The sequence below is a fragment of the Acomys minous genome (assembly GCF_964271855.1).
Source record: "Acomys minous genome assembly, chromosome: 9".
NCBI lineage: Eukaryota > Metazoa > Chordata > Mammalia > Rodentia > Muridae > Acomys > Acomys minous.
In genome coordinates, this window is record NC_140490.1 from 12,347,602 (window position 1) to 12,373,089 (window position 25,488).

General features: G+C 38.4%; 1 long non-coding RNA gene across 3 annotated transcripts in view; it reads right to left on the bottom strand.

The window, feature by feature from the left end:
- The window catches only part of LOC311605965, a 307,310-nt gene that overhangs the window by 43,295 nt on the left and 238,527 nt on the right, over window positions 1-25,488 (bottom strand). The window lies entirely within an intron of this gene.

A 25,488-nucleotide genomic window follows, 5' to 3' on the forward strand; every position in this document is an offset into this window, starting at 1 on the left:
TGTGTCCTTTTGTCTGTCTTTCAGCCCAGGGATTATAGGAACATACTCCTGTTGCCCTGGAATATTACATGAATGCTGGAGATCTGAAATGAGATTATTCTCAGAGAATAAGAAAACAGAATTGACATCTCTTCAGCTCTTACATTTGCCCAATCCCAGTGCTAAAAGTATTCATTTACAACCCTGTATATTCCTCACAAAAACTCTATCAAATTGCCCTCACTTATATGCCTTTTATTTACAAGGAAATTGAATTTCACAAAGAATAAATTTCTTAAATGTTAAAATATCTAGCAATGGCTGCTTCCAAAAACTGCACTGCATTTGATTATGCTGCAATGTTTTACACTGTGTCTGTGAAGCAAAGCCTGCAAAATCCAGCCTTCCTACTGGAGTTTAGCTTGTTTTCATAAGGCCTCTGAACATTAATACAGCATGAAAATATCCTATGTTTCCAATTTTCTGTGGTGCCTCAGAACAAAATTTTAATGAAAGCAAAAAGTAGTTACTAATATAATAGCCACTATCCAGCTTTCACAAGTGACAAGGGTGGTATGTTGTGTGCCACAGTCTCCAACATCTGTCTAATTAGACATTAGACCCACTCAAAAAGCAGGAGCCCATGCCTGAAATTGTCAACCTAGGGGACTACCCAAAGACGGTGAGGACACAGACTTTGGAAGAAAGCCTACTACTGCAATCTTCCTAAGCCAAAATAATTCCTAAATACCAATCCTTATACAAACATGTGGGCGTAGCTCTCACCCTTCATCTATGAAGCTTCTTTTTAAAGCAGACAAGAGACCATTAAAGAAAGTCACAACTGGTCAAAAATGAGAAGACCAACTGCCTATGAGCTAGCCAGTTCCAGTGATTTACCTGTAGCATTACCCCTACACCTTACTCTCAGGGAGCACCACACAAGAGAAGGTGGAAAAAAGTATGAGGAGAGAGGACCAGGAATTTAGCTTCAAGAGTGTGCCTTCTAGATATAAAATAAAAGCTGTTCTCATGAAAACTTAACAATAAGATCACCTGAACAATACCTGAACAGAAAACACCAGTTGACGTGCCACATGGATGGGAGAAATCTCACTGGGCCTCACCCCTGAATAAAGAACTACAGGCAATAAACAGCTGCCAAGAAAGGGAGAAATAGTCTTGCCCAGGCATGAGCATCTTAATTATCCAAAAGCAAGTGATCATCTTTAAAAGCATAGAGGCAAGCAACATTAAGAAGACTCCTCAAGTTATATTTATGTGGGGATGAGGGTGCGGGTTTGAATAAGAACGCCTCTCCTCTCATAGGCTCAGATATTTTGAGTGCCTAGTCATCATGGAGTGGCACTAAGAAGAATTAAGAGATTAGAAATAAATGTGGTATTGTTGGAGAAAGTATTTCGCTGGGGGTGAGCTTTGAAGTTTAAAATCCCACCCCTCCTCTCTCTCTCTCTCTCTCTCTCTCTCTCTCTCTCTCTCTCTCTCTCTCTCTCTCTCTCTCTCTCTCTCTCCTTCTCTGTTTGTCTGTCTACATGGACAGGATACAACTCTCACCTAGTTCTGTATAATGCCATGCTCCCCCTACCATAGTGATAGTGGATTAAACTTCTGAAACTGTAAGCAATCCCCCAGTTAAATGCTTTCTTTGTAAGAGTTGGCTTGGTCATTATGTTTCCTCACAGCAATAGAACAGTGACTATGACAACTTGTATGTGTGTGTTTGTGTGCATGTAACAAAAATAATTTTTAAAAGAGGTCATGAATTTGAGAGGGAGCCAGGAAGGATATAGGTTGTATTGAAGGGAAGAAAGAAGAGGAAATGATGTCATTATGGTTTAATTAAAAATAAAATAATATTTAAGGAAGTTGTCAGTTTGAGGCTTGGCTGATACGCGCCATTATGTCAGTGAGTCTCCTTCTTAACTGCTGCCAGCTGGACAATCAAACCTAGAACACAGGTTTCAGAATCAAGTAAGGGGATCACTTAAAACACTGAGCTGCTTCTCATGGTCTAGATAAAATAGGAAAATTGATTAGTATCCTAACTGAATTCTTTCTCTGCCTGATCAATAGTTCCTCTAAGACACATGTTTTGGGGTGACATCATTAACTTGTCATGATAAGTATAAATATTTAATACTGTCATTTATTTTCAATATATTTCCTGCATTTGCATGCTTACAGACTTCATGATTTCAGGATGTGAATTTTCCTCTTCTTTTTCTAATTTGACTCACAGTATTACTAGACTATTTGTGTGAATGATTAGTGTAAATTTTTTATTATTGTTTAAAATAGTACCTGTTGGTTCTAGGAGTGCTAGGAATCATTTCATTATTTTTTCCTTCCAAGAAGTATCTATCATCTCCCTTATCTAGCTGCAATATTTAAATCTTTCTCATTGATTTGTAAGAGATCCATCATATCCTCTTGATTCTAGTCTTTTTCTGGCTATATGTTGAAACTACTTCCTCTATGCTAACAAAATGCTTGGCACTCTGTGCAGCTAGACATTCCGCCACAGCATTGTTAAAATAAGCTGAGAAATCTAAGCATGGGGTAGATGATTGATGGGCACATTCGTTCCAGGTACACAAGCTTAATTGGAAACTAAAAGTCTCAGTCCCTTAGCCCTCATTCTGACAAGTTTAAATGACCAATGTCAGGTCCTTCTGAAGTATCTATTTTTTATGGTTTCCAACCTTCTGAATACTTTCTGCCCTCTTCCAGACCGATGCTACGTTATCAAATTCCTTTGAGTCCTCAGGATGCACTTCTCTACAGGAGGCAAAGCTGTTTTCTCCTCTATAAGGAACAGATACTGATATCTACTTCATATAACTGTTTGATGTGGCAGTATGATTCAAGTAATACATTTTGGAGTCTCAAGATGAATGTTAAAATTCCCTAAATTTGATAACTTGATAATCTTGACTCTCCTTGGGAGAATGTGTTAAGCCTAGGAATAACAGTAAGGCCTCATGGGAATATGCAAGCCTTAAGTCTAGCTGAGTTCTCTTTCAGATCCTGATGCTCTAGGACATCTGTGAACAGGTCACAGAGGGACAAAGCTCATGCTTGAAGCTTGGCCAGACATAAACCTAAGACACAGGATGGCCTTCACATTCAAGAAACGAAGAGCAAGAACAAAACTATATACATGTGTTGCTGGATCTCACCAAAAGAGCACAGGAAAGACTGCAGCATGACAGACGGAAATCGACACATAAAAAGAGATGCATGGATTTCAGTGTACAGGCACCATTAATAGGGATTGGCAAAACTGATACATTTTAAATGGCTTAACTAATCTTTGCTGCAGGTAATCCAATTTCTATATAAATGATATTAGTAGTTCAGACATCAAATAATGAAAAAAAATATATCATAAAATGATATTTAAAACATGATAGCCTATCATTGGAGATTCTAAAAATTCCCAAGAACAAGTTAGCATATTGACAAAATAACCTTGCTGTAAATCATCAGGACATTATAACCCTAAATGTGCCACTATTGCATCAGTGGGCTTGCCTTACCAGGAAGGGGTTACTGAAGCTTATGGGGTTCCTGGCTAGATGAGATAAACAGCCACCGTTCTCCCCCAGTAACCTCCAGCACTAGCTAGGAACGACAGCTAGGGGAAATGAAACTGCTAGATTGGGACAGAGTTGATTTCTCTGTGTTTATGACTCAACTACGTAGTGTCTTCTACTATAGTGTCTTGCCACAAATTCCATAGGGCTACGAAGAACGAGGTAGTAGTTTATAATGTTTGTGAGCCTATGGGACCCCACTGGCCAACAATTTAAAAAGAGGCAACACATTCCTACCTCTGGGGCTTTTATTTCGTAGCTTGTGGTGTCTAGTTAGAGTCTAGTTGTCTCTCTTTTGATGTAATTCCATCAAACTTTTTTGTACATGCATATTTATATTATGTGTGTATATCTTTTAAGAAACTTCTGTGTAGGTTTCCATATAGCTTTGTAAAAAGACTTCTGTGTTAACTATCCCTGCCCACCTCACTCCTCTACCCTTCACAGAATGCGGGTTGGGAGGGAGGCACACAGTTCCAACCTTAACTGGGGAGCTATAGGATATAGCAGTTGTTGGCAAAGATTGTGTCAATTTTTTTTCAATATTGCGACCTCTATTGTATTGGCCTTACCTTAGGGCAGGTCCTGTACCCAATAGTAATGGGATGGCATAAACTAGATCCAATGGGTATGAAAGAGAGAAATAAAAACAACAAAGTTGAGGAAATAACAGAGTTGGTAAAAAGTCGTGGTAGATTTGGTAAAAATTGGGGGAGGGATGAACATGATCAAAATATATTCCAAAAAAAAATTAAAAATTCTCAAACAGATAATAGAAGTATTATTTTTAAGAAGACAAAACATCGGTTTGAGGTAATTTTTATCCCTTGCCTTCTGCTGTATTGTTCTCATTTCTGTTGCCTCTGGGTCTCTGCCTTGAGCCCCTGCCTTGACTTCCCTTGGTGATGACTTCCTTTGTAACCTAGAATATATAATAAAGCCTTTCTTCCTTAGGTTGCTTTTGGTTTCATTGCTTATCACAGCAACAGGAAGCTAAATAACACATTACGCACCACTCAGAATTTTTATCATTTTCTTTGTTTTTTTTTTAAATCTGAATATTCTTTTGAATTTAATTTAGATACTAAAGGACTTTTATATGTTGGTTTTAGGCTTACTTTGTCTATACTGAAAAGAGTATTTTACATTTTGTTAAGAGTTACCGTGAATCTCTATTTCTGCTTAAAGAGAAGTAACATCTTTACTCTAATAAATAGTTCCAGTGTGGATATTTTAGGTTTCTTTATGTACAAACCTTGAAGCAGATAGGGAAGAAGAAGCCATGGAGGAATCCCGCTTACTGGCTGGCTCACTCCGGCTTACTCGGCAAGCCTTTTTATACATCCGAGGTCCTGCTGCTTAGAGATGTAACATTCACAATAGGCATTCCCACATTTGTCATCAATCAAGTGAATGCCCCACAGACATTCCCACAGGCTGGGGTGTTAGAGGAAATACTTCAACTGAAGTTCCCTTTCCCTAGGAGCTTCTCGCTAACAACCAAGATTAGCAGTCACATCTGATAATACAGTAAGTAAATAAAAATCAACAATGGAAGTAAATTGGTCACTAAATCTGAGTTACTGTGTATTTATTGAAGTAATAAGATAGTGATGATGATGATGATAGTAAAGATGATGATTATGATTACTGAAAACATCAGTGCAAAAGGCAAAGATTTTAAATGTTTTTAAACCATTTCAAAGTTGAAATATGTGCTGGAGACTAATAAGACAAGTATATTTAACTGCTAGTATGACTATTGTTAATAAAATGAATTATAATACACATTGTAACAGAAGAAAAAAATAACTTAAAAGCTTAATGTCACAAAAAACTAAATTAACACAAAAGATAGATGAGAAAGAAATTAAATAAATTGTAAGGTGGAAGATAACTGCAAGCATATTTAAATCAGACACACACACACACAATATATATATATATATATATATATATATATATATATATATATATATATATATATATACATATATATATATATATATTAGAAATTTTTGGTTCTTGAGGAGAAAATAGCTTTAGATTACAACACCCATGTGGCTGCTCACAACCCTCCATTAACTTCAGTTCCAAGGATATGTTGCCTTCTTTTGGCCTCTAGAGGCACTGTATGCCCCCAGTGTACATGTATACACATAGGCAAAATCTAACACATAACAGACAGACACTTATAATAAACAATAAAATACAAAATAAAAACAATAAGTTGTTTACAAGTTACAGTGATGTGTTAAATATAATAATATGGACAATATGTTACCAAGAAAATTTCAAGAATTTAAAAAGGAGGCATGAATGAATCAATGTCTAAGGAAGGTAAGGTTATGTGTGTGTGCACTGACAGAAAGGAATCTGTGTTTAAGGCACAAAGCAGTCTTATAGAAAAGATAAATATTTCATCAGGAGAAAAATGTCACTGCACCAGGATGACAAAAAGTGTATCTTGCCTTGGCTAGTAAATATATCTAATTGTGATTCCCAAAATTGCTAAGAATAACTTGATAAAGGCTAGACAAGTCTATAAAAAAATCTGATGTTTCTCTCATCAATTGATTTAAAACACAAGCATAAACCAGCAAGGGTATGATAGGAGAATGATGCCGTTGGGGTCCTGAAATTCCCCCTCCTTCCATCAGAGAAATGAATGAAGTCCCAAAAAAGTCAGTCTATATCTTTTTCAAAATATAATATTTAGAGCTACTCAAAACTTATGAGGGATACTTCATAGAGAAACAATATTTAAATCACAGAGTGTTGTAGCTTTAACCTTACCCACTTCCCAAAGCAGCCTTTCATAGTAGCTCTCCCTGTTCCTAGTGCAGGAAGCTGTTCTGTCAAAGGGAGCAAAGACCACTTTGCACTCAATGGGCACTGCTTTGGTGTGTTCTGTGGGTTTGTGAAAAACCACTAGAAAGAAACTCGTGCGTGTGTGTGTGCACGCGCACATGCATGCGCGTGTACAGATTATTCATTCATTCATTAAAAAATAAAGAGAAAAAACGCATTGGCTATGACTACCTCAAACAAGAATAAACAGCTGGAGGAAAAACAGACTAAACTAAATGCTTAGAACCTGGAAACTAGGGTGCACTGATTTTTATGTACTCCCAGGATGCAAATCATTTGCATGCTTGCACTTGCACATGTACATTCTCAGAAAAGACTTAAGAAGGCAGTTGGCTTTGCCTTTGAATTATTTTCAGATTCTGCCTGCCCAGAAAACAAAAGCTTAGGCAGAATCATAATTCACCTGGCAATGAGCTGAAGATGTCCCCAACACATTTGTCAAGGATCACCCCATCTTCAAATGTTTATCTAGTTCCAAATGCTTAGGGAGTTCTCTGTTGCACAGCTAGATGACCACTATGAAACAAGATGGGGATTTCTATACCACTCAATGAAGAACACAGACTTAACAGAATTTGTTCAGCAACATCACTAACAAACAGTGCAGGGAAACAATCATCAACAGATGAGACAGAGTCTGATTTTGAGAGTTGTTATATATAATCACCATAATTATAAGTCATTCACAAGCACAAGAAATATGGCCCATAAATAGAAAAGGGCAACTTGGTAAGAACGTTCCCAGAGAAAGCTATGACATGAACATACAAGGGTTGTGAGTTAGTTACTTTAAACACACTCTGAGAGATTTAAAAAAAAAAAGTCACATGGAAAGTATGTGGCCAAATTTTTACAATGCAGAAGTCCCCAACAATTAGATTGGAATTATTTAAAATGTATCCAAATAAGAATTCTGGAATTTAAAAGTATAGTAAATAAAGCAAAAAATAAAATTTCACTAGAGAGGTTTAATAGATTTGAACAGCCAGAAAAATCAAGAGATACTGAAACAGATTAATTGAAACCTCCCTATCTGAAAATATGATATGATATGATAGCAATTTTGTATGATGATAAATAATTTGTAATACCTATGATTAATATATTAAGATAATATCATGCAGGCAAAGCAGGTAAAATAAGCAATGAGATGAAATTAAAAAGAAACACTCATGAAAGGAGGAAATGTTAAAAACAAAACAAAACAAAAACAGAAACAGAAACCTTTGCACCATTTTTAAAAAGTAGTTTGGCCCCTCTACCCCCAGAAGCCACTCCAGCACCCAGATCCGCAGGTAAGACCATGGCCATGGACCATCTATACTCTCCCAGTGCCTGTACAGCCTACCCCCAACAGCCTTACCTCTTCTCATTATTCTATTTCAGCCCACACCTCATGAGGAAGACTACTGTACCAACAGAGGCCACACTGGCAGCCAGAGCTCTAGGACCTCTGGCTAGACCAAAGGGCATGCCAGTCACCAGATTCTAGCCCCCAACTCAGGCAAAACACTCTGGCTTGACTAGAGGGTACCTTGACAATCAGAAGTTCAGACCCTAATTTGTGTGGAGACTCTCTATCCAAACACAGGTCACTCCAGCCAGAGAAGAAACAGAAACTAAAGAGCAAAACACCCATTCAACAAAGACAAACTCAAAAATCAGCACCTAGACATATAAACACCCTGAATCCAAATGCTTAGATACCGGTTTAAGAAGACAATCAACAACAGTAAGTGTAATATGTCACCACCAGAGCCCACCCATCCCAATACAGCAAGCCCAGGATATTTCAACAAAGCTGAAGCATAACAAAATTGCCTTAAAACCAAATTTATAAAGGTAATAGAGGTCTTCGGAGATAAAATGAATAAGTCATTTAAAGAAATTGAGGAAAAGACAAACAAGAAAATGGAGGAAATGAATTAATATCTTAAAGAAAGCCAAGAAAAAGACAAATAATTGAAGGAAAAGAATAAAACTATTCAACATGAATATGTTGAAATACGGAAATAGAATCAATAAAGAAAAAACTGAGGCAATTCTGGAAATGGAAAATATACATTTTCCACAAGCAAACAAGAGCTACAGACATGAGAATCACCAACAGAATACAAAGGATAGAGTAGAGAATCTCAGGTATTGACAATACAATAGAAAAAATAGAGACAGCAGTCAAAGAAAATGTAAAATCCAAAAAATGTCTAACACAAAACATACATCAAATCTGTGACACACCTAAGAATAACTAGAATGGAAAAAGGAGAAGAATCTCAGCTCAAAGGCACAGAAAAAATATATTCTTTTTTTTTAATTTACATTCATAATTTTATTTTATTTTTTTCACTATTTATACCCCTACTCAGATCTAGCCAATGGACAGAACACTCTCCACAGTAGAGTGGGGAGTGGGATATTACTTTCTCACATACTCTGGTGCCTCACCTTTGACCATGTCCCCTAGATGGGGAGACCTGGTGACACTCAGAGAAAAAATATATTCTTAATCATAGAAAAATTGGATTTGCTTATAAATGTACAAGAAGCTTACAAAACACCAAATAGATTGGATCAAAAAAGAAAGCCCCCTTGCTACATAATATTGAAGACATTAAACACAAGAACAAGGAAAGAATACCAAAATCTAAAAGAAAAAAGAGCCAAGTAACATATAAAGGCAGACTTATCGGAATTACACCTGACTTCTCAATGGAGACTCTAAAATCCAGGACAAATATCCTATAGACTTCAAGAGACAATGGATGCTATTCCATACTACTATACTAAATATAACTTTCAATCACCCTAAAAAACAAGAAATTTTATGACTGACATATTTAAACAGTATTTATACACAAACCCAGCCCTACAGAAGGTCTAGAGGGCTTCTAGACCAAGAACATTAACAACATTCACAAACATAGACAATAAATAAACTCACCCCAGCAAAACCTAAAGAAGGGACACACACACACACACACACACACACACACACACACACACACACACACTCTACCACCATTGACAAGAACAAAATTATAGGAATTAGCAATTATTGTTCTCTGATACCTCTCAATATCAATGGTCTCCATTCTCCAATAAAAAGACACAGGCTAACAAAAATGGATACAAAAACAGGATCCACCCTTCTGCTGCATATAAGAAAGACACCTCAACATCAGAGATAGACTTTACCTCAGAGAAAAAGGTTGAAAAAGATGTTCCAAGCAAATGAACTGAAAAAACAAGGCAGTGTAGCAATTCTAATATCTAACAAAATAAACTTCAAACCAAAGTTAATCAAAAGAGAGGAGAAGGACACAGCATACTTATCAAAGAAAAAATCAACCAAGATGATTTTTCAATTCTTAATTTTGATGCCCCAAACATAATGGTAGCCATATTTGTAAAGGAAACATTATTAAAGGCTAATCACACATTAACCCTCACACAGTGATAGTGGGAGACTTCAATGCTCCACTCTTACCAATGGATAGATCATCCAGACAAAAACTAAACAGAGAAATACTGGAGCTAGCAGATATGATGAACCAAATGGACCTAACAAATCTACAAAGCACTTCACCCAAACACAAAAGATCATAATATCTTCTCAATACCTCACAGAACCTTCCCCAAATTGACCACATACTTAGTCACAAAGCAAGAATCAAAAGATAAAAGAAAATTAAAATACCCCCATATTCTTTTAAACACCACAGACAGAAGTTGGATTTCAACAAGAGAAACAACAGAAAACCTACAAACTCATGAAATCTTAACAACTCCCTACTGAATTATTTCTGGGTCAAGACAGAATTAAGGAATTCCTAAAATTCAACAAAAATGAATGCAAAACATACCAAATCTTATGGGACACGGTGAAAGTGATTCTAAGAGGAAAATCCATAGCACTAACTGGCTACATAAAGCAATTGGAAAGATATCATACTAGCACCTTAACAGCGTACCTGAAATCTCTAAAACAAAAGGAAGCAATCTCACCTAGTAAGGGTAGACAATAAGGAGGATCCAAGATGGCGGTGAGCAGTGTGGACTGTGTTTGGAAGCTCCAGTGAAAAATTCAGGGAATTGCACAGATTTCTGAGCCAGGAACAGCAAAGTCCCCACAACACAGCAGCAGGAATGCTCCACGGTTCAGAGGGACCAGGGTGCGGAAGACCTGCATGCCCCTGCACATGGAAGGAGCGTGGATTTTCTCGAATCAGAGCAGCAGTGGCACCAGCAGCACCAGCGGCACCAGCAGCACCAGCAGTGGTGACTGAAGTTTGCAGCTCTGAGCCTTCCGGCAGAGGCGATTGGTGTGATGGCCAGTGGGAGTTGCTGCAGGAGAGGGGACTCTGGACAGGATTTGGGTCACATGGTGCCTTAAGACCCAAATTGGACTCGGCAGACACTTCATCCTGAGTCCCGGGTTCAGCTCAGTGCGCTGTGCTGTGGAGACGCTGGCTCAGTTCAGCAAGCAATTCTGCCCAAGGCACTAGCTCAGCGCAGCCACAGCTCCCTTGCTGTGACGCAGGCTGGGCAGAGCACTCAGTTCCACCCTAGGTGCTAGCTCAACGCAGCCATAGTTGTCCTGCTGTGACACAGGCTGGGCGGAGCGCTCAGCTCCACCGAAGGCACTAGCTCAGTGCAGCCTCAGTTCTTCTGCTGTGACACAGGCTGGGTGGACCACTCAGTCCCACCCTAGGCGCTAGCTCAGTGAAGCCACAGTTCTCCTGCTGTGACGCAGGCTGGGCAGAGCGCTCAGTTCCACTGGAGGCGCTAGCTCAGCTCAGTGAGCAGTTCTGCCCTAGACACTAGCTCAGCTCAGCGGGCAGTTCTGGGATGCTGACGCAGGCTGAGGTCAGCATGCAGATTCAGCCCAGAACCCATAGCTGGACTTGCCAGACAGATTGGGCTGAGAGACTCTAGCTGAGCTGTGCGCACAGGCTCAGCGGCCCTAAGACTCTGGCTGGACTATCCACGCAGTTTAGCCCAGGAGTCCTGGGCTGAACTCAGCAGGCAGTGTGAGTCCAGAGTCCCTGGCTGAGCTCGGTGCACAATTCCACCCCGGAGACTCAGGTGGAGCTTGGCGTGTAGTTTGGGGCCAGAGTCCCTAACTGTACTTGGCAGACAAATTGGGCCCAGAGACTCTAGTTGACCTTTTGGCACAGTCCTGACTCTAAGACTCTGGTTGGACACAGTGTACAGTTTGAATCCAGAATTCCTGGCTGAGCTTGGTGGACGGTTCCGGCCCTGAGTCAATAACTGACCACAGCATGCACTTTGGGCCAAAAGCCCCTAGCTGAGATTGGTGCTTAGTCCCAGCCCAAAAATTCTGGCTGGACCCTGTGTGCATTTTGGGCCCAGAATCCCTAGCTGAGCTCAGCAGACGGTTCAGGCCCTGAGAATCTAGCTGAGCCCGATGCTTGGTTCAGACCCAGTATCCCTAGCTGGACTTGGCAGGGGACCCAGAAGGCTGTGGATACCTTGGCCTGACCCAACACTCATTCAGAGACCCAGAATGATTGCAGGACCCACAGCACAGATGAGCTGAGGATCACTGGCTGTGAGAGCCCAAAACGACAGGGCTAACCTCCTGCCATCCACATCAGTGAAGCATCAGAGCTTCCAGCCTACAGAAATCATGAGAAAACAAGTGAATCTATCATCAGACTCCCTCCATCCAACTCTGGAAGTTACCCAACAAAAACAGAGATGGCAAGATGTCTAAAGTACAACGTAAAAGCATACGCAAAAAACCCCAAAACAACATGGCGTCTCCAGTTTCCAGCTATCCCAAAGAAAACAACCCAGAGAACTCAAATACAACGGAAACACAAGAAATTGACCTCAAATCCTTGGTAATGAGGATGATAATGGAGGAAACAAATGAAATTCGTAATCAAATGTAGGAAGATGCAGCCAAACAGGTGAGAGACATAAAAGAAGCACATAGAGTCGAACTGGAAAAAATTCAGGAAACTGTAAACAATCAGATGGAAGAAAGAAAACGGTTCAAGCTCTGAAGACCTATAAAGGGACAATGGAAGAAACTCAGGAATATACAAACAATCAGATGACAGAAATCAAAAAATCTGTTCAAGATCTGAAGATGAAAATGGATTCAATGATAAACACACACACAGAAGAAAAACGAGAACGTGAGACCTCAGAGAAGAAGGTGAGTGACAAAGAGATGAGCTTTTTTAACAGAATCCAAGAGATGGAAGAACGAATCTCAGGTCTAGAAGATACAATCACAGATCTTGAAGTGACCATTAAAGAAAATGCCAAATCTGGAAAACTCCTGACACAAAACATCCAAGAAATTAAGGACACCATGAAAAGAAGAAATCTGAGGATAATAGGCATTGAAGAAAGAGAAGATATCAGACTCTGAGGCCCAGAAACTATTCTCAACAAAATCATAGAAGAAAATTTCCTCAATCTAAAGAAAGAGATGCCAATAAACAAACAAGAGGCCTACAGAACACCAAATAGAATTGACCAGAAAAGAAAAACTGCCTTTCACATAATAATCAAAACACAAAACAAACAGAACAAAGAAAAATATTAAAAGCTGCAAGGGAAAAGGGCCAAATAACATTTAATGGCAAACCTATCTGAACTACACCAGACTTCTCAACAGAGGCCATCAAAGCCAAAAGGGCCTGGACAGAGATCCTGCAAACCCTAAGAGACCACAGATGCCAGGCCAGACTACTTTACCCAGCAAAACTATCAATAACCATTGATGGAAAAAAACAAAATATTCCATGACAAAACCAAATTCAAACAGTACCTATCCACATATCCAGCTTTACAAAAGGTACTAGAAGGAAAACTCCATCCCAAAGGGTCAAGCTACAACCAAAACTACTCAGGAAATAGATAACCATACCATAGCAAAAACACAACTACACAAATGCTCGACTGGAAACAACATCAAAATTAAGACTCTTAACAGTCACTGGTCATTAATATCTCTCAACATCAATGGTCTCAATTCTCCAATAAAAAAACACAGACTAACTGAATGGGTACATAAAAAAAGATCCAACATTCTTCTGCATTCAAGAAACACATCTCACCCATGACGATAGGCATTACCTCAGGATAAAAGGTTGGAAAAAATATTCCAAGCAAATGGTCACAAAAAGCAAGCAGGTGTAGCCATTTTATTATCGAAAAAATACTTTCAACCAAAATTAATCAAAAGGGATGAGGACAGACACCTCATACTCGTCAAAGGTAAAGTCAACCAAGAGGACATCACAATTCTGGACAGCTATGCTCCCAAACAAGGACACCCACATCTGTAAAAGATCTGCTAAAAAAAAAAAAAGGCTTAAACCACACATCGATCCCCACACAATAATAGTGGGAGACTTCAACACCCCACTCTCACTGAAGGATAAGTCATTGAAACAGAAACTAAGCCGAGAAAGGACATCATTAACCAATGCCATGGGTCAAATGGATCTAACAGATATCTATAGAACCTTTCACCCAAACAAGAAAGGATATACCTTCTTCTCTGCACCCCATGGAACCTTCTCCAAAATTGATCACATCCTAGTTCACAAAGAAAGCCTCAACAGATACAAGAGGATTGAAATAATACGTTGTATCCTATCAGATCACCATGGGCTTAGGCTGCAATTCAACAACAAGAGAAATAACAAAAGCCTACATGTACGTGGAAACTAAACAACTCTCTGCTAAATGACACCTGAGTCAGGGAAGAAATAAAGAAAGAAATCAAGGAGTTTCTGAAATTCAATGAAAATGAAGGAACAACATACCCAAATTTGTGGGATACATTGAAAGCAGTGCTAAGAGGAAAATTCATAGCACTAAGTGCCTCTAAAAAGAAATTGGAAGCATCGCACATAAACACCTTAACGACACAACTGGATGCCCTAGAAAAAAAAGAAGCAGAAACACCCAAAAGGAGTAGACGTCTGGAAATAATCAAACTCAGGGGTGAAATTAACAAATTAGAAACTAAGAAAACAGTCCAAAGAATCAACAAAACCAAGAGCTGGTTCTTTGAGAAAGTCAACAAGATAGACCATTAGCCAAACTAACCAAAAGGCAGAGAGACAGTATTGAAATCAACAAAATCAGAAATGAAAAGGGAGAGATATCAACAGACACTGAAGAAATACAAAGAATCATAAGATCCTACTTTGAAGGCATATATGCCACAAAATTTGAAAATCTAAGGGAAATAGATGGTTTTCTTGATCAACTTCACTTGCCAAAGTTGAGTGAAGAACAGATAAACAAGCTAAATAGTCCCATTTCCCCTATAGAAATAGAAGCAATCATTGATAGTCTCCCAACCAAAAAAAGCCCAGGGCCAGATGGCTTCAGTGCAGAATTCTACCAGACCTTCAAGGGCGAGCTAATACCGATACTCTTCAAGCTACTTCAAAAGATAAAAATGGATGGAACATTACCAAATTCCTTCTATGAGGCCATAGTCTCATTGATACCTAAACCTCACAAAGACTCAACAAAAAAAGAGAATTTCAGACCAATTTCTCTTATGAACATTGATGCAAAAATACTAAATAAAATACTTGCAAAACGAATACAAGAACACATCAAAGATATCTTTCATCATAACCAAGTAGGCTTCATTCCAGGCATGCAGGGATGGTTTAAATCCATCAATGTAATCCACCATATAAACAAACTGAAAATAAAAAACCACATGATCATCTCTTTAGATGCAGAGAAAGCATTTGATAAAATCCAATACTCATTCATGTTTAAAGTTTTAGAGAGATCGAGGATACAAGGCACTTTCCTCAACATAATAAAGGCTATATACAGCAAGCCAATAGCCAAAATCAAAGTAAATGGTGAGATACTCAAGAAAATTCCTCTAAAATCAGGAACAAGGCAAGGCTGCCCACTCTCTCCATATCTCTTCAAAATAGTACTCGAAGTTCCAGCCAGAGCAATAAGACAACAAAAGGAGATCAAGGGTATCCAAGTGGGAAAGGAGGAAGTCAAATTATCCCTATTTGCAGATGATATGATAGTGTACATAAGTGATCCTCAAAATTCCACCAGGGAACTCCTACAGCTGATAAATACCTTCAGCACATTGGCTGGATACAAAATTAACTCAAAAAAAGTCTGTAGCCTTCCTATACAGAAATGACAAGCTTGCAGAGGAAGAAATTAGGAAAACCACACCCCTCACATTAGCCACAAGCAATATAAAATATTTAGGAGTTACTCTAACTAAGCAAGTGAAGTACTTGTTTGAAAAAAATTTCAAAACTCTGAAGAAAGAGATTGAAGATGACATGAGAAGATGGAATGTTCTTCCTTGCTAATGGATCGGGAGAATTAACATAATAAAAATGGCCATCCTACCAAAAGCAATCTACAGATTCAATGCAATCCCTATCAAAATACCTACACAATTTTTTAAAGACATTGAAAGTTCAATTCTAAACTTCATATGAAAAAAACAAAAAACCCAGAATAGCTAAAACAATCTTGTACAATAAAAGGTGCTCTGGAGGAGTCTCCATACTGATCTCAAACTGTACTATAAAGCAATAGTAATTAAAACAGCATGGTACTGGCACAGCAACAGGATAGTTGATCAGTGGAATCGAATGGAAGACCCAGATATGAATCCACACACATATGATCACTTGATTTTTGACAAAGAAGCCAAATCCATTCCATGGAAAAAGGATGGCATCTTCAACAAATGGTGCTGGTCTAAAAGGAGGTCGAAGTGTAAAAACATGCAACTGGACCCATATTTGACACCTCGCACAAAACTCAAATCCAAGTGGATTAAAGACCTCAACATAAAACCAGAGACACTAAGTCACTTAGAAGAAAAAGTGGGAAAGAGCCTGGAACACATTAGCAGAGGAGACAACTTCCTGAAAAAAACACCAACAGCCCAGGCCTTAATGTCAGCAATTAATAAATGGGACCTCAAGAGGCTGAGAAGCTTATGTAAGGCAGGAGACACTGTCAAGAGAACAAAGCAACAGCCTACAGACTGGGAAAAGATCTTCACCAACCCTACATCTGACAAAGGTCTAATATCCAAACCAAGAACTCAAGAAATTAAACACCACCAAACCAAATAACCCAATTGAGAAATGGGGCTTGGAACTAAACAGAGAATTCTCAACAGAGGAATATCAAATGGCTGAGAAACACTTAAAGAAATGTTCAACCTCTTAGTCATCAGGGAAATGCAAATCAAAACAACTCTGAGATTCCATCTTACACCCATCAGAATGGCTAAGATCAAAAATTCAAGCAACACCACATGCTGGCGAGGATGTGGGGAGAGAGGAACACTCCTTCATTGCTAGTAGGATTGCAAACTAGTACAGCCACTTTGGAAATCTCTCTGGTGCTATTTCAGAAAAATTTGAATAGAGCTTCCTCAAGACCCAGCTATTCTACTCCTTGGAATATACCCAGAAGATGCTCCAGCACACAACAAGAAAATTGGCTCAACCTTGTTCATCGCAGCCTTATTCATAATAGCCAGAACATGGAAACAGCCTAAGTGTCCCTCAATAGAAGAATGGATAAAGAAACTGTGGTACATATACACTATGCAATACTATTCAGCTATTAAAAACAAGGAATTTCCGAAATTTGTGGATAAATGGATTGAGCTAGAAATGATCATAATGAGTGAGTTAACCCAGAATCAGAAAGACTGAAATGGTATATACTCACTTATATCTGCATACTAGACCAAGGGGAATGTCCCACAAAAGCCTTCTCTTACCAGGAAACTGGGAAAGAGGGGAGGAATCCTAATGAGACTCTAGATGAGAGAAGCATGGGAGAATAGCAAAGTAGAAGGATCCAGAGGGTCCTAGAAACCTACAAGTAGAACATTATGATAGGCAGATTTCGGTCCAGGGGTCCCGCTCAAACTAATGCACCAATCAAGGATACTGGCGGTATACTTTAAACCTCTACCCAGATCTAGCCAATGATCAGAACATTCTCCACGGTTGAGTAGAGAGTTGGATATGACTTTCTCATGTACTCTGGTGCCTCACATTTGACCATGTCCCCTGGAGGGGGAGACCTGGTGGCACTCAGAGGAAGGACAGCAGGTTACCAAGAAGAGACTTGATACCCTATGAGCATATACAGGGGGAGATAATCCCCCTCAGGAACAGTCATAGGGTAAGGGAATAAAGGGAAAATGGGAGGGAGGGAACAATGGGAGGATACAAGGGATGGGATAACCATTGAGATGTAACAAGAATAAATTAATTTTTAAAAAAGAAAAAAAAAGAGTAGACAGTAGGAAATAAAACCTGAGACTGAAAACAATAAAATAGGAACAAAGATAGTAATATGAAGAATCAGTGAAATAAAACCTTGTTTGAGAAAATAAACTTGATAGACAAGTTCTTATCCAAACTAAATGAGAGAGAGAGAGAGAGAGAGAGAGAGAGAGAGAGAGAGAGAGAGTTCAAAATAACAAAATCAAATGAAAATGAAAAGGGAATATAGAAAGAGACCATGTGGAAATTCAAAGAATGATTAAGTCATACTTTTAAAATCCTGTGCTCCACAGAATTGGAAATCTAAAAGAAATGGATTGTTTTTCTTATCTTTACAGACAGACACAGCTTACTAAAGTCAAGTCAAGATCAGATAAACAGTTTAAAATAGACTTATAGCCCCTAGGGAAATAGAAAGGATCATTAAAGTCTCCCCCACCAAAAAAAGCTTATACCAATACTCTTTAAATTAATCCATGAAATAGAAACAGAAAGAACATTGCCAAGTTAATTTTATGAGGTCACCATCACCCAAATACCCAAATAATACAAATATTCAACAAATAAAGAGAATTACAGATCAGTTTTCCTCATGAACATAGATGCAAAAATACTCAGTGAGATACTCACAAACTGAATTCAGGAATGTGTGTGTGTGTGTATGTGTGTGTGTGTGTGTGTGTGTGTGTGTGTGTGTGTGTGTGTTTATGTGTATATACATATATATATATATGTATATATGTGTTTATGTGTATGTATATATATATATATCAGAGATGTATCAACACACACACGTACACACACACACACACACATACACACACATCTGTCAATGTAATCTAACATGTAAATAAACCGAAAGAAAAGAAATGCATGATCATTTTATTAAGTGCTGAAAAATCATTGACAAAATCCAACACCCTCATGATAAAAGTTTTGGAGAGCTTAACGATAAAAGGAACATACCTACCTAAACATAGTAAAATCAATTTACACCAAGTCAATAGCCAACATCAAATTAAATGGAGATAAAAATCAAAATATTTCCACTAAAATCAGCAGTAAGATAAGGCTGCCCACTCTCTCCATATCTATTCAATATAGTAATTGAAGTTCTGGCTGGAGCAGTAAAACAACCAAAGAGATAAAGGGGATACAAATTTGAAAAAAAAAGTCAAAATACTATTATTTGAAGATGATATAATAGTATACAGAAGTGACACCAAAAATTCTACTAGGGAACTTCTACAGCTGATAAACACCTTCAGCAAAATGGCTGGAAACAAGATTAACTTTAAAAAAATCAGTAGCCCTTCTATATACAAATGACAAAAAGGCTGAGAAAAAAAATCAAGGAAACAATACCCTACACAATAGCCACAAATAATATAAAATATTTTGGGGTAACACTAACCAAGCAAGTGAAAGACTTGTTCAACAAAAGCTTCAAGTCTTTGAATAAAGAAATTGAAGAAGATAAAAGAAATTGGAAAGACCTTACATGCTAGTGGATCTGTAGGATTAACATAGTGAAAATGGTCATCTTACCAAAAGCAATCTACAGATTCAATGCAATGCCCATCAAAATACTAATACAATCCCTTCTTTTTATTTAATTACTTCACAGCCTGATCCCAGCCCCCTCTCCTTCTCCTTCCTTTACCACCCTCACAGACCTTGAAAGGACAATATTCAATTTCATATGGAAAAAAGCCAAAAAACCCAGGATAGCTAAAACAATCCAGAACAATAACAGAATTTTCAGAGGTATCTTCATCCCTGATTTCAAGCTGTACTACAGAGCTATAGTAATGAAAACTGTATGCTGTTTGCATAAAGACTGCCAGGTTGATCAATGGAATCAAATTGAAGACCCGGCCATAAATCTGCATGCCTCTGCCCATCTGATTTTTTTTTTACAAAGAAGCCAGAAATACACAATGGGGGTAAAAAGCCTCTTCAACAAATGGTGCTTATCTAACCAGATAGCTGCAGGTAGAAGAATAAAATAGGTCCATATCTATCACCCCCCACACAAAACTCAAGTCAAAGTGTATCAAAGACCTAAAACATAAAACATAGATACCAATCTAATAAAGGAGAAAGTGAGGAATAGCCTTAAATGCATTGGCACTGGAAAAAACATCCTGAACAAAAAAACAATAGTGAGGATACTACGAACAACAATTAAAAAATGGGACCTCATAAAACTGAAAAGATTTTATTAGGCAAAAGCCACCATCAATAGGACAAAAATGGTAGCCTACAGGTGGGAAAAGATTTTCATCAACCCCACATGCAATAGAGAACTAATAACCAAAATATACAAAGAATTTAAGAAATTAGAGATCACAAACCAAATAATCCAATTAAAAAATGGGGCACATATCTAAACAGAGTTTTTAACAGAGGGATCTGAAATAACCAAGAAACACTTAAAGAAATGTACAACATCCTTAGCCATCATGGAAGTGCAGATAAAAATGATTTTGAGATTCCCTCTTACACTTGTCAGGTAAAAATAAAAAACACAAGTGATATCCCATGTCGGTGAAGATGCGGAACAGGGGTACACTTTTTCATTGCTGGTGGAAGTACAGACTTGTACAGCCATTCTGGATATCAATATGACAGTTTCTGAGAAAATTGGAAATCCATCTACCTCCAGACCCAGCTATACCACTCCTGGGCATATACCCAAAGGACACCCCATACTACTACAAGGACACTTTCTCACCTATTTATAGCAGTTCAGTCATATATTGGAAACAACCTAGGTGTCCCTTAACCAAATAATAGATTTTTTAAAATGTGGTACATTTACACAGTGCAATATTACTCAAATGTTAAAAAAACAATACCATCATGAAATTTGCATGCAAATGGATGCAACTAGAAAAATTTGTCCAGAGTGAGATATCCAAGGCCCAGAAAAACATAATATGTACTCACTTGTAAGTGAGCATTAGCTATTATGTAAAGGATAATCATGTTATAATCTACAAACCCAGAGAGTAACAAGGAGGGCTCAAGGGGGTAGGGAGGAACAAGGATCTCCCTGGAAAGCGAAATAGAATATATTTTGCTGCTGGGCTGGAGACAGGTAGGAATAAGAACAAGAGGTTCCAGGTGGAGGAGGATGAAAAGAGAGTGCTGGGAGTTACTACTGGAATTGGAGAACATTTGGGAGGAAATGCAGAAACCTAGTGCAATTGAAATCCCTGAAACCCATAAGAGTGACCATAGCATAATGTTCTTTTTGTAGGTTTCTAGGACCCTCTAGATCCTTCTACTTTGCCATTCTCCCATGCTTCTCTCATCTAGAGTCCCAATAGGATGTCTTCCACTCTGTCCCAGTTTCCTGGTGAGTGAAGACTTTCATGGGACATGCCCCTTGGGCTAGTATGCAGATTAAGTGAGCATATATAATATGACTCTTCCTGCTTCTGGGTTAATTCACTCATTATGATCATTTCTAGTTCAATCCATTTGTCCACAAATTTCGGGAATTCCTTGTTTTTAATAGATTGGGGCCCAGGAGTCCTGCTCAAACTATGGCACCAGCCAAGGACAATATAGGCCATAAACTTCAAACCCCTATCCAGATCTAGCCAATGGACAGGACATTCTCCACAGTTGAGTGAAGAGTGGGGTATGACTTTCTCACGTACTCTAGTGCCTCATATTTGACCACGTCCCCTGAATGGGGAGACCTGGTGGTACTCAGAGGAAGGATAGCAGGATACCAAGAAGAGACTTGATACCCTATGAGCATATACAGGGGAGGAAGTCCCCCCTCAGTCACAGTCATAGGAGAGGGGAGTAAAGGGAAAATGGGAGGGAGGGAGGAATGGGAGGATACAAGGGATGGGATAACCATTGAGATGTGATACGAATAAATTAATAAAAAATTATCTTTATATTGAAAAAAAAGAGTGACCCTAGCAAAATCTCCCAGTAATTGGGATACAGAGATGAAAGACAGCATCTTCTACAACCAGTGAGACTGGGACATCAACCCAGACACAAAACCTTTTATCTCCAATATGTCCTGCCTGCAAGATGTACTTGGACAATGGTGGCACAGAACTTGTGGGAGTGGCCATCTAATAACTTGTCCAACTTGAGAACCACACAAAGAGCATGCTTGGTACTGTGTAGATAGCCAGGAACAGCAGAGTTAGTGGCACAGAGGCCCAGTATAGAACCAAGTATGACTAACAAAAGATAAAAATAAAGTCAATGAGATTATTTTGAATGATATTCTGCTATACTCAGATCAGTGCCTAACCCATGTCATCAGAGAGGAGTTGTCTAGCAACTGATGGGAGCAGCCAAATATTGTGGCAAATCCAGGGGAATCCCACAGAAAAGAGTGAGAAAGGATCCTAGGAATATAGCCCCCCACCCTTCTCCACCTGCAACATCCTATTCTCATCACTACCTGTCTCCAGTCCACCAGTAAAATATGTTCTATTTCCCCTTCCCAGAAAGATCCACGTGTCCCTCCTTGTTACTGTTACTCTCTTGGTGTGTGTGTGTGTATGTGTGTGTGTGTGTGTGTGTGTGTGTGTGTGTGTGTGTGTATGTGTGTGTTCTTCTCAACCCTGATTAAGCACTTCAACTAACTATAATTTGATCCCCAGAACTCACATGGTGAAAAGATAGAATTGATTCATTCAAGTTGTGCCCTGACCTCTACACATGAGCTATGGGAGGCATAGTAACAAAAGAACATGGTACTGGCAAACACACAAACACACAAACACACACACACACACACACACACAATAAATTTAAAATGCAATTATCAATGTTTGTGATTAAAGTGCATTACATGAAGTCTAATCCCACAATGGAATAAACCAAAAATCCTCAATGCTTCATCAAGATAATGAAGAAAGGGAAAGTTTGATGAACTTCAAAGCCAAGAAGAGACAAAGGGAACATAAAACTAACAGTAATCTTGTACCCTGGACCAAATCCTAGAAGAAAAACTTTAAGAAAACCTGAATAAATTATGGACTTGCTATTAATAATTTATAGATATTGGTTCATTAAGTGCAGTACATTTGTTATTCTAACATTGGAGGTTAGCCATAGTGGGGCCTGTATACAAGATACATCAGAATTCACAGTGGTACTTTTTGCCTTTTTCTGTAAAACTCAAACTCATCTTGAAAATAAAGCCTATTATAAAAGTAAAATATAACCAGATTCTATAGGAGGGTGAAGTGTTAAGCACCCAGAACATTTTAATATACAAAAAGTTTTGCTGTAATTTCTAGTGTGGGCTTAAAAATGCTCCTCCAACAAGATTGTAGAAATTAAGTAGAACACATTTTACTAATATTTTTCCAACTTGGGGGGTTCTGGCAAAGAATAAAGGAATGCTTGTAGGACAAATGTTGAATCCAGCACATTGAAAAAAAGGGAAGCCAAGGTTACCATTGTTGAACAAAGCCTGGTTAAGAACTCTGCACCAATGCAATCCATAAGCACACAAGATTTAGAGATAAATTACATGAATCTTGAGGCTGGAGACACGGCTCAGCAGTTAAGAGTACTTCTTCCTGAGGAGCCAGTCCAATTTCCAGTACCCACACCGCAGCTCACAGTTGTCTGTAACTCAAGTTCCAGGGGATATGATGCCCTCTTCTGGCCTCTGTGGCTGGCGAGCACACAGACAAAATACTCAGACATAAACACACAGCATTCTGCATGCAGGACAAATACTTAGACATAAAATTAAATAATAATATAATTTAAATTAACAACCCTGGTGACCTGGTAATATCTCAAGCAGATTAAAACCACTACCAATAAAAAGGAAGATATTTGCACATTGATTCAATCTGAAAATTGAATCTTCAAAATATCTGTAATATTGTCTCAAAGTAAAATAATCAGGTCAAACCATTGCCTTCCTTAACCATAGTATGTAAAGCAAGTCATAGCATAACCAGGAACTACATTTTGAGTTTTCATTGTGATGTCACATGTAAATGGCAACAATCAGCCACTAAAAACATTTTTTTCAGTGTTTCTGTTGGCAACATGAATTTTAAATGATACAGATAATAGCATGCTCAAAAATAAGATGACAAGTTATGAAACATCCCTCAGTTAGGAGAATGGGGAGTTACTGTTTAATGGGCAGGGAGTTCCAATGCAGTAAAGTGAAAATATTCTGATGGTGGATATTCATGACATAATGTTATGAGTGTCCTTAATCATAAAATGACATAAATTGCATATTTTATTATACATGTAAAATACACATATATATCAAGAAAAATTCTCATTTTTGAGATCTTCAAAAGATAAAATATAACTCAGAAAATATCCTAAGGAAGTGAAGAAACTCTATAATATAAAATACTAACATTTAAAAGAACATTCTGATGGAAAGACTTCTCCTGATCATGAATTAAAGGAATCACTGACTATATTTACCAAAACAAAAAAATCTACAGAATGTAATCCCTGTCAAATTTCCAATATAATCCTTCACAGAACTAAAAGAAATTCAAATTTTTAAATGGAAGTACAAAATGCTTTCAGTGAGCAAAATAATGCTGAAGAAAAAATTTCTAAGGAATCACAATACCTGATTTCAAATTATATTACAAAGCCACAGTAAAAAAAAATGTCATGGTACTAGCACATACCACAAACATACATACACACACATGCACACACACATACACAAGTGAACACATACAGACACACACATACATGCAAACACACACATATACCTATATGAACACACACATATACATACATGAACATACACACACATTAGTAACTACCTTATATTTTACAAAGTAAATAATGTGGAAAATGTGTTTTTAATCAATGGAGTTGGGAAAACTGGATGTTCCAATAAGAAACATGAAAAAATTAATCTATATCCCTGTCAATTCAAAATGGATCAAAGACCTTCTGTTTTTGAAAGGGATTCTAATAGCTCAGAAAACAATACCAAGAGTTAACACATGAGACTGCACAAAACTTAAAAGGCTTCTGTACAGTGAAGAAAGCAATCAATAGAATGAAGAAGCAACCTGAAGAGTAAGAGAAAGTCTTTCCACCTATACATCTAAAAGGTAATTTATACTTAGAATATTGCCACACTGAAGATGGTGGCACTGATCACATACTGCTTCTGATTAGCAGGACAGCCAGGATTGCACAGTGACCTAAAGACCAAACTGAGATTTACAAAACACCAGGGTTTTGTAGATTCCTGCTGATTCCCAGGTGAGAAAGATCCACATTGTGTGGAGCATGGGTCGGTCAAGGCCAAGAAAGATTGTGGGGCACCCAATCAATTTTGGTCTCTGATCTCTCTCAGCGCCCCCAGCTGCTTGCTGGCTTAGCCCAGTTGGGTCACAGAGCAGATAGGCAGAGCCCTGCCATTTTAAGAGGGCCTCTGGAGTGTCCAAACAGTTTTCGGTTCAATCCTCTCTCAGCCGCTCAGCCACTGACCAGCGGGGTCCATCTGTGCCACAGAGCATACAGGCAGAGCTGAATCCAGGCAAAGGCACCAGCCATAATCTGCATTAGCTGCCATCTTGAGAATAACTAAGGGCCTGGGTCTATCTCTGCTCACTCCCCTGAAGCATACTGCTCAGACACAGCAAGGTCACATAACAGACAGACAGAGCAGAGACATGTGCAGGCTACACCCCACATTAGCTGTT